This window comes from Maylandia zebra, linkage group LG10 (assembly GCF_041146795.1).
Source record: "Maylandia zebra isolate NMK-2024a linkage group LG10, Mzebra_GT3a, whole genome shotgun sequence".
NCBI classification, from domain to species: domain Eukaryota; kingdom Metazoa; phylum Chordata; class Actinopteri; order Cichliformes; family Cichlidae; genus Maylandia; species Maylandia zebra.
The window spans coordinates 20537790-20548693 of record NC_135176.1 but is presented as its reverse complement, the minus strand read 5'-3'; positions in this window follow the sequence as shown (position 1 = coordinate 20548693).

Here is a 10904-nt window from a genome sequence, read left to right as displayed (position 1 = left end):
GAAATCACACAATATTCTGGGAACTGTAACTCTCTACCATATTACCTGTTGACACTGGAGGGACTGAACCGCATCTGAAGAATAGAAGAACATTTAATACGTATGAAACAAGATGCTGATAAAGATGCTGTCCAGGTCTTACACTCCTACTGTCCTACTGGCCAAACAGACACAGCTATATTTGCATTAAGATAACATCCCCTCATACATACATCAACCTGATGCATCAGTTGAGCTCTGATGTTCTTACCAGCTGGTCTTCATATGGTGTTTTTACGAGGTCTTCTGTATTGGATCTGAAAATAAGAAAATCAAAGAAACTCAGTAACCTTATGGCCCATTTGTTCCTCCCCTCTGACATGTACTATAAAACAAGATTTAATTGTGTGACACACAGTGAGATTCAAATGAATTTTATTGCAAATGTAAATCATCTCCTACCTGGATAGTTCAAACACAGATACTATGTGTAAATAGATGTCGCTCGGCAGCTCCTGTCTGAGCTGCAGGAACAACAAAGAGCAGAAGGCAGTGTTATAGCCGCTGAGATTTACTGCTGCTGAATAAATGTAAAGTAAAGCCTGCACAGTATAATGAAGTCCAAAGCAGCAGGGTCTGGAATTTTTCAGAGAAATAAATGACGAGAAGTCTGACCCTACACAAATTCCCGCCACAGCACGCACAAAATTCCTGGATCCAAAACAATATCTGGATTGAGTCTGTGAATTTCTCTTCAGAATATATATTTTAAAAAATGGAATAAATGACATGAACTCATTGGTAGAGGTAATAAAAATAATTATTCTTATAACAGTTTTTCAAGAATTTAAAAATAGATGAATAAACCTTTTTTTTAAAGTTTTTGTTTGTTTTACCCATTGGTGTGCGATGTCTCTGGCTGTGTAGATCTCAGTTTTGTTCTCATCCTGACGAATAATAGTAATTATCAGTTTCACTTGGTAAATGGACCATGCTGCCAAAGAGAACATAAAACTGCATTAAATGTTTGTAGATTTCATTTAAGACCATAAAAAAACAAGAGTGATAACTTTCAAGCCTACTTCAGTGTGTATATATTTATATATATATGTATTTTTTACAGTTTGACAGATTTTTTTCTTTATCTTATAAATATTTGAACCTGACCAATATACCACTGGGCTTGAAAGTAAAGGAGAGAAGGGAGAAATTGTCATATTATCTTAGTGAGGACTCATAAATAACTACAGATAACAAATGCTGAGAAATCTCTGGGTTTTTTTTGTCTGAATAAAGAAAAAAGTATCAGTCGATATATTGGATTATTGAATCACTAAATATCGGTATCAGTCTTAAAAATCCCCACATCACTCTGCCTCTATTTAATAATGGCTGCTTATTATTATAAACCAGTAGCTCTCAAACCTCAGAAGCCTGCAGAGTAAAATGACTTTACAGCCCACCGTTTCCATCAATCATTAACAATTAAAAGGATCCAAGTCGGACTTGACTTAATTGAAAGTCTGTGTAAAAGCATCAGCATTTTTATTTTTCCTAAAAAAATACATTTATTCAGCTTAGTTTCACCAGCAGCCACCTGGTGTGTCTCCCTGCCCCACGACTGCGACCTGCCCCATAGGTTAAGAACCACTGTCATAAACTATATATTTTGTATTACGATATGAAGAAAAGATCAAACTGTATTTTTTCCTATCTGCACTGACCTAAAACTGGAGCAGCGCTTTCAGCTAGAGGGAAAGATTCACGTGGAACTAATACTGCGTTTTTCATATGGCTGAACAGACTGTGTGAAAGGAATTTTCTTATGTAAACTAAGCTCTATAGTGCTATGAAAGAGGATTAGGGCCAGTAAAAGAAAAAAATCTTTGGGGGTCATGAGTTCTGACTTCTTCCATATTTCTGAGAAAAACTGGAATGTTTTTTTTTCATAAAATTCCTGCATTTAGTAGCCAAGAAATTAGAATCATTAACAAGTAAAAGTGTCAACATTTATCATCTTATTGAAACTGTAGACTGTTCCAGTTTTGTAGAGATGAAACAAGCTGCTTGATTAATGCTTCAAATTTTCATCTAATTGATTATGAATTTGTTTTTACATTTACTTAACTGCCAAATAGACAGGTGGTGAGTATTTAATGTGAGGGGATACACCACAGACAGCCAACAAACTATCGCTGAGGCTGGAAAAAGCTTGATGAATGTGGCATTTACTGCAGTAAAATAAAATCAGATGATAACGGCAGAGGTTTCAAGTGAAAGTATTCAGGGTTTGTAAGTTGCATGCTCACTGCAATTCAGGCTGCAATCTTGTAGTGGAGCACAGATCTGAGTGTCCCAGTTGTTTCTCTCCCACTTCACAACATCCCCCTCTGTACAGTTCATTGATGCCACTTCCTTGCTGCTGCGTTCTCTCCCCCACATCCGAAACAGAGAGAGTTTTCCCGACACACGGGATATAGGAATGATCTTTATGTTGCCGTTTACAATGAAATGTCCTGATCCCAGAGTGAGCGATCCATTGGGGGCCAGTGTGGAGCACGAAGAGGAGGCAGAAGAAGCAGCTCCATAGAGGACTGTGAGAGAGGGAAGGCATACAAAAGGTGGTCAAGGAAAGACTAAAAAAATCACTGAAACAGCCAAGGCAGGTTTTCCATATCATTTTCTAAACAGGGAATGTAGCTGTAGCCCAGATTCATTTAAGACGTCATGAGCAAAAACACAAGATGGCTATAACTCTTGATAGTGACCTTTGTAAGCAGATTATCACTTGATGCAACCGTGTTATCAATATATAAATCATTGAGATGTTCCAGCCAGACAAGTTTTAGATAATAGACTGAAAAGGAGCACCTGCATTCAGTATTGCCTGACAGCCTGTGTCGGAAAATCAGAATCAGTTACAGGAGAAAACTGAGAGGATCAGACTTCTAGATCCCAAAAGCCATTTCTAAAAAACATCTTTATTTCTTCACCAATCTTTATTTCTAATCCCAGAATAAAATTAGGCTTTTAAAGAACACACGATGAGAGGAAACCCACCTGCCGTGAGGTTCAGCAGGGTCCCTTTAAGGTATAGGGCAGGTCTGTCTTTCGTATGTGACCAGGTCAGGCATAGTGGGTACCACTGTGACTCAAGGAGGACGATCTTCTGGGTCCTCCACTCCACGCCAAACAACCAGACCACTAAATGACCCGCCTTAAACCCCAGCCCCAGCTCAGCATACTGTGCCTTTGGATGTCGGTACATAAAGGCGGTCCACGGTGAGGAACCTATGGTCTAGACATGTTTGGAGTTAGTGAGATTTCATTTCTTTAACTGTTCGGCACCTTTAAAAATATCCCTGTGACAGTTAAACCAGTTATAACTGCAGGACATTTATCATCAGTACCTTCTCTAGATTCAGGTAGAAGCAGACTGTGAGCTCTTGCAGGGGGGGGATGGTGATCTGATGCTTTAGTGTCCAGTGGCTGCATCCTGCAGTGAAATTAGCCACTTCCCCCCATAGACTGAACCTAGGCACTGAGAGAAAAATACATCGTTTTTATAAAAAAGTGCTTCCACAGCAGGAAATCTGAACAAAGGGAGAAGGTTTTACCTTCAGAACCTTCTGGACGTTACATAACTTTCCTATTACAATACTGAATGCTGTTTATTGATCATGTATTCTAATTTATTTATGAGATCTTGAGACTGTCTTTCTGGATGGATTTCCTGATCATTGGACAATGTCCAGACTTTGTGTATTTTGGTTGGAAATGAGCAGTGGATGTTGATAGATCCACTGGTAGATTTTCACCATACATTGTTGTGGAAGCAAATCACTTTTGGAGCTTCTTAACTGGTTTTGCTGGGTATTATATGAAAAAAGAACATTTTTCATTCCTGAAAGGAGTGTGTACAGTCTGGTTTTCAAGTAATTAAGACACTTAATTCAGCTTCTGCATTGAGTTTGATCCTTTTTCAGTTTTAGTTAAAACTGAGAGTTGTCGCAGTGTGTTGGGAAACCTCAATTATGTTCATATTTAAACAGGGTTGGGTTTTTTCTTTGGTTTGTTTGTCTGTTGAAACGAAATATGTTTAAAATTTTTCATCTGAATTAAATAATTACTATATTATTGAAGTGTTTGAACTGTTTTATGCATAATGTCCCATTTTTAGAGGTTCATAATTAATTGGACAATTGACTGGCAGGGAGGTTCTGTTCTCTGGTTATTAAGCAGCAAAAAGAGTGGAGTTTATTCCAGGCTTTTCAGTGAAACTGTCATGGTCGGCTGTGTGGCAGGCAGGATGAGGACCCAATCGCAAAACTCACGGACTCAAGGGATGAACTCAAAAGGCAGCTTTATTGCTGACGAGAAAATACAAAACTTAAACTGGGCACAATAAACTAATACTTTGAGAGAGACACAGGGAAATCCACGCAGCATGAGGGAGAACGCGACGCCGAACAGAGGAAGACGCAGACAGAAATACACAGAGGGTTAATGAGGAAAGTGGGAACACACGGGGAACACAGCTGACACAGATAACCATAACGAGACAGGGCGGGGTGACATAACACTGACGGGTACAGGCACAGAGGTTCAGACAGGAGGAGAGAGAGCACGGGGAAAACACAGACATAACGGGCTGGGGAAACATGAAACAACCACAAAGGGAGACGAGGGCTCATAAATACATAGAGGGCACACAGGGGGGAGAGAGAGCACGGGGAGAATTTAGACATAACGGGCTGGGGAAACATGGAATAAAACATAAGGAGAGACGAGGGCTCACAGATACACAGAGGGGCACACAGGGGGTAAAAGCCATGAAGGGAAAACACTTAGGGAACAACACAACAGGGCAACTCAGAAAACATGGTCTAAAATAAGGAACGAAATACAAAAATACAAGAAACTAAGAATACTGGGCCCACATGGCCCACATGGCCCAGGACCATGACATCACCCCCCCCTAAAGGGCTGGCTCCTGACAGCCCAAACCCGAGAAACAAAAACAAAAACAGAAAACAACCCACCCAGGGCGGGAGGCGGGGGACCAGGACGGAGGGACCAGAACGGGAAACAAAACAAACAACAGAAAACACAGGAGCACATGACCGTAGTCAATATAAAGTTCAGGGGGCCGACCCAGAGCCCACAGACACAAGAGTTCACGGGTCACACGGTCGGGGGGCCGACCAGGCGGGTGGCACAGGTGGCAGAGCTGGTCCGGAGGCCGGCCGTGCGGAAGGCAGCGGCGGCGGCGAAGGAGACGGAGCAGTTCAGGAGGCCGGCCGCGCGGAAGGCAGCGGCGGCGGCGAAGGAGACGGCGGAGCAGTTCAGGGGGCCGGCCGCGCGGAAGGCAGCGGCGGCGGCGAAGGAGACGGCGGAGCAGTTCAGGGGGCCGGCCGCGCGGAAGGCAGCGGCGGCTCTCCAGTGTCAGGCGTGCTGGCCATGGCCCGGTGGGCACAGGACCAGACGAAGCACAGGCCGAAGCCGCGACAGACGAGGCTGAAGGCTCAGAGGCTGCTGCAGCTGACGAAGGCTCAGAGGCTGCTGCAGCTGACGAAGGCTCGGAGGCTGCTGCAGCTGACGAAGGCTCGGAGGCTGCTGCAGCTGACGAAGGCTCGGAGGCTGCTGCAGCTGACGAAGGCTCGGAGGCTGCTGCAGCTGACGAAGGCTCGGAGGCTGCTGCAGCTGACGAAGGCTCGGAGGCTGCTGCAGCTGACGAAGGCTCGGAGGCTGCTGCAGCTGACGAAGGCTCGGAGGCTGCTGCAGCTGACGAAGGCTCGGAGGCTGCTGCAGCTGACGAAGGCTCGGAGGCTGCTGCAGCTGACGAAGGCTCGGAGGCTGCTGCAGCTGACGAAGGCTCGGAGGCTGCTGCAGCTGACGAAGGCTCGGAGGCTGGACCAGGCGAGGCTGAAGGCTCGGAGGCTGGACCAGGCGAGGCTGAAGGCTCGGAGGCTGGACCAGGCGAGGCTGAAGGCTCGGAGGCTGGACCAGGCGAGGCTGAAGGCTCGGAGGCTGGACCAGGCGAGGCTGAAGGCTCGGAGGCTGGACCAGGCGAGGCTGAAGGTGGCTGGATGGGCCCCTCGGACCCTCCAGCGGAGACAGGAGGCTGAACGGGCCCCTCGGACCCTCCAGCTGACGTGGCATGAGGCTGGTGCGGTTCTCCTGAACCCCCAGCTGACGAGGAAGGTTGCTGAACGGGCCCCTCAGACCCTCCAGCGGAGACAGGAGGCTGAACGGGCCCCTCGGACCCTCCAGCTGACGTGGCATGAGGCTGGTGCGGTTCTCCTGAACCCCCAGCTGACGAGGAAGGTTGCTGAACGGGCCCCTCGGACCCTCCAGCGGAGACAGGAGGCTGAACGGGCCCCTCGGATCCTCCAGCTGACGTGGCATGAGGCTGGTGCGGTTCTCCTGAACCCCCAGCTGACGAGGAAGGTTGCTGAACGGGCCCCTCGGACCCTCCAGCGGAGACAGGAGGCTGAACGGGCCCCTCGGATCCTCCAGCGGAGACAGGGAGGTGCTGGCCGGGCTGAGCAGAGCCGCCAGCGGAGACAAGGTGCTGGAGAGGTTCTCCTGAACCTCCAGCGGAAACGGATGCAGAGCCAGCAGGTGCGGGGACCTCTGGCACAGCGGACGCTAACTGTAGCGGCACAGGGCACGCAGCCGGCTTAGGATGCAACGGCTGGGGCTGTGCAGGGCAAACAGTCTGTCCAAAGTTTGTCAGCACCGCGCAGTCCTCAGCTGGCGGAGAAAGCTCACAAAGGCTTTCAGTTGAGGTTGGCAGTGTCTGAATGGGTTGCTGAGCTATAGACTCGGCTGGTGACTGAGCTAACTGAGCTAGAGACGGAGCTGGTGACAGAACAGAAAACTGTGCTAATAACTGTGCTACTGACTGCGTTATGGACAGAAGTGCAAGTTGCAATGGTGATTGCAGAGATGGTGGACCAACAGGGAGTTGAACTGGTGACTGAGCTGGTGACTGGCTCTTGGCTGTTCTCCTCCGGGGAACGGGAGCCGGGCCTGGCCGAACACCAGCCATCCCCGCCCGAGGAACAGATACGGGTGCAGGGATGAGCTGGGCTCTGGCTGCCTTAACCCTGGGGGCCGGTGTAGGTGTAGGAGCTAGCTGGACCTCTGTCGCTCCCACCCGAGGAACTGAGACGGGTGCAGGAGTCGGCAGGGTCACGGCTGACCTCACCCGGGGAACCGGAACAGGCACAGGCGACGGCTGGGTGTCCATCAACCCCACCCGAGGAGCAGGTACGGGTGCCGGGATGAACGGAGCCTCTGCCAGGCTGGGGATAGAAGCAGGGACCGGCTGGACCTCAGCCACCCTCTCCCGAGGAACTGATACGGGAGCAAGGGAAAGCTGGGCCTGCGCTGCCCTGGTTACAGGAACTGGAGTTTGAGAGCAGAGTTCAGGAGCAGCAACAGACACTGGGAAAACCAAGTTATTGACGCCAAACTCAGTTTTAGGAGATCTAGGTTTAAAGCAAGCAGGTCCTAGGAAATCCACTGCTATAACACTCTCCAGGTTAGCGCTAGCAGTCCTGGAGGAGGTTAGCTCAGGGACAGTCACCGAAGCAGTTTCAAAACAGACAACATCAACAACTGTCTCTTGAGGAACGGTGTGCTGTCTAACACAGGTCAGAGAAGGAAGAACGCCAGAGACAGTTCTTTTCAGAATCGAGGCTGGAAGGACAAACACAGGTTGAGAAACAAAGTCAATTTTCATATAGTCCATAGGTGAACCAACTCGGCAGGCTGACTCAGATTGAACTGGATGGGGAGCCACACAGTCCAGGGACGAAGTAACACCCACAACAGTTTTCACAGCAACAGGTTCAGAGGAGTAGCGAACAGGATCAAGCATGCGTTGCCGTGGGTCACAAAACTTGACCTGATCAAGCAACTCTTTAACGCTTAACCCTAGTCTTTCAGTTAGCTTAGCAAAGGAAGCGACCATCTTGTTACCGCTCACTCGAGAAACTGAATGATTAAACACTGGTTGTGGACCTGACTGGGCACCACTGGACATGTCAAAAGACACAACGGGTTGGCACATGAAACAGTTACTAGAAGGAGCATCAGTTACAGAACACTCAGTCTCAGATGGTTTGGCTGATGATGGTGGTGGTGTGTGGCTGAGTTCAGACTGGAAAACCCCAGAGTGTACAGGCTGGTTAAAACAGTTCTGTGGGGCTGCAATGCTGGTAGCAGTGTGTAGGTGAGTCTGGTGTAGGATAGCTGTCTTAGGTTCAGCTGTCTCTACATGTAACACATTCATATCGGTTAAATCAAAGGACATACTGCGAGCTTTACAAAAATCAGAGGGCTCAAAAACACAAAGGTTGCTAGCAACTGGTGAATGATCCGACACCGAGGTGCCTCGCTGTATAGTGTCTCCAGAGTCCAAACACACAGTGGTGGAGTTATCCGATTCAGGAAACACAATGGCGGGCAAAACAGAGTTACTCACAGTGGTGGAAAAGTCATGAAGTCCGGGTCCAGAAAACTTGGGCTGAGAGTGTGACGCACAGTCACTCTCACCCAGGGATGAAAACTGCTCCGCTGCTCGGGAACGCCGGCGACGTGAACGCCGTTTTCTCCGGGAAGGGGGAGGAGACGAGCCGGACCGCGAATCCTCCAGCGGACCGGGCTGAACGTCCTCCGACTCTTCACACTGGAGAGGCAGCTCCGGGCGGATGCCTACGGTGGAAACGAGGAAGTCCCGGATGTGGGGGTGCAGCGCGCCGAACAGCCACGGGAGTCCGGACACCATCCGCTGTAGACGGACGGCTACGACCTCCCGGTGTTCGTCTCCTGGTAGCACTTCCCACTCCTGACAGTGATATTCCACCGTGTAGATTAAATCCTCCCGGAGCTCAGCGGAGGGGTTGTGAGTTGCTGGGTCCATGTCGTGGTCGCGTTCTTCTGTCATGGTCGGCTGTGTGGCAGGCAGGATGAGGACCCAATCGCAAAACTCACGGACTCAAGGGATGAACTCAAAAGGCAGCTTTATTGCTGACGAGAAAATACAAAACTTAAACTGGGCACAATAAACTAATACTTTGAGAGAGACACAGGGAAATCCACGCAGCATGAGGGAGAACGCGACGCCGAACAGAGGAAGACGCAGACAGAAATACACAGAGGGTTAATGAGGAAAGTGGGAACACACGGGGAACACAGCTGACACAGATAACCATAACGAGACAGGGCGGGGTGACATAACACTGACGGGTACAGGCACAGAGGTTCAGACAGGAGGAGAGAGAGCACGGGGAAAACACAGACATAACGGGCTGGGGAAACATGAAACAACCACAAAGGGAGACGAGGGCTCATAAATACATAGAGGGCACACAGGGGGGAGAGAGAGCACGGGGAGAATTTAGACATAACGGGCTGGGGAAACATGGAATAAAACATAAGGAGAGACGAGGGCTCACAGATACACAGAGGGGCACACAGGGGGTAAAAGCCATGAAGGGAAAACACTTAGGGAACAACACAACAGGGCAACTCAGAAAACATGGTCTAAAATAAGGAACGAAATACAAAAATACAAGAAACTAAGAATACTGGGCCCACATGGCCCAGGACCATGACAGAAACTCCATTATTGGGCTGAAAAGGCAAAACAACCCGGTCAGAGAGACAGCAAAAACTTTAGTAGTAATCAGCAATCTGCCTCATTCTTACAAAGCTTGCATGCACCAACCAACTCACCAACAACAAAAAGCCAGAAAGACCACAAAAAGCAACGAAAATTGAATTATTTCCATGGTTAAGAAAAACAGCCTTAAAACATCTAACAAAGTAAAGAACACTCGATGAGGGGTTGGGTGGATCTACCAGTCCAAGAGACATCTTCAAGAAGCCCTTTTTCATACTTTAGACTCAAAAGATAGAAAACATCTAAAAGAGCTGGCACAGCTCTAAAAAAAAAATCAACCTTTATAACCCTTAAAATTCTGTGAGTCCACTTACCTTTGAACATCTGAAAATGGGGGACTGTATAAAAATTCCTCAAAGTTAAGTCAATGCTTTTGTTAACATTGAATTTAACCCATAGATTGTTTGATTTGAAACGCACTGTGATGGTGTACGCAAGCTCAATCACAAAAAGAAAGAAAAAAAACACTTATAAACCTAACTGTTAGTCTCATTGCAACTCTTTTTTTTTTCATTGTCAAAAATTACCCTAATGGGTAATTATCTTTTTGCTTTAGAAATCATCATCAGTGTGTTTTGCAGCCACTTTTACAGACCCGGCCACTTTAAAAGGAACGTGTGAAGAACATTTTTTTCTTCTTTACTTATTTAGTCAGCAGGAGCTGAATCTGGAGTCAGTTAAACTGTCTACAGTATTACATCATGCTTTTCCACCTTTCACCTTGTGGTCTTTAATGGCTCTACATGATATACGTGAGGTTTGTTTTAGATAATCTTGACTTTTTTTACAATCAGCTGACTTTTTCACAGAACCGTGGCTTCAAGTAATACGCAAACATGATTTGTGATCAAATAAATTGTGATCTCTTTTGTATTTTTTCCATTTTTTTAGTTGTTCCTACCGTCTGCTTTAGCAGGACCCGGGCTGCCCAGCAGAGACAGAGAGAAAAAAACATTCAGGTAATTTTGAAGGATGACCATGATGAAATCTGAAAAATAAAATTAAATAATTACACTATTATTTGTGCATTAACTGTATAATAAAGTATTTTTATTATTAGAATTATTAGAAGCATCAAAGTTTATCAAAATTTTTGAGCATAAGTGAAGAACTTACCTTCGACAGAATCGCCTGAAAGCCAGGAGATGAATCTGAAAGTAAATCCTGGTCGAGATTCTCAGCAACTACACTTCATCCTGCAAAGTCTCAGCTCACTGGTTTCGAACAAGCT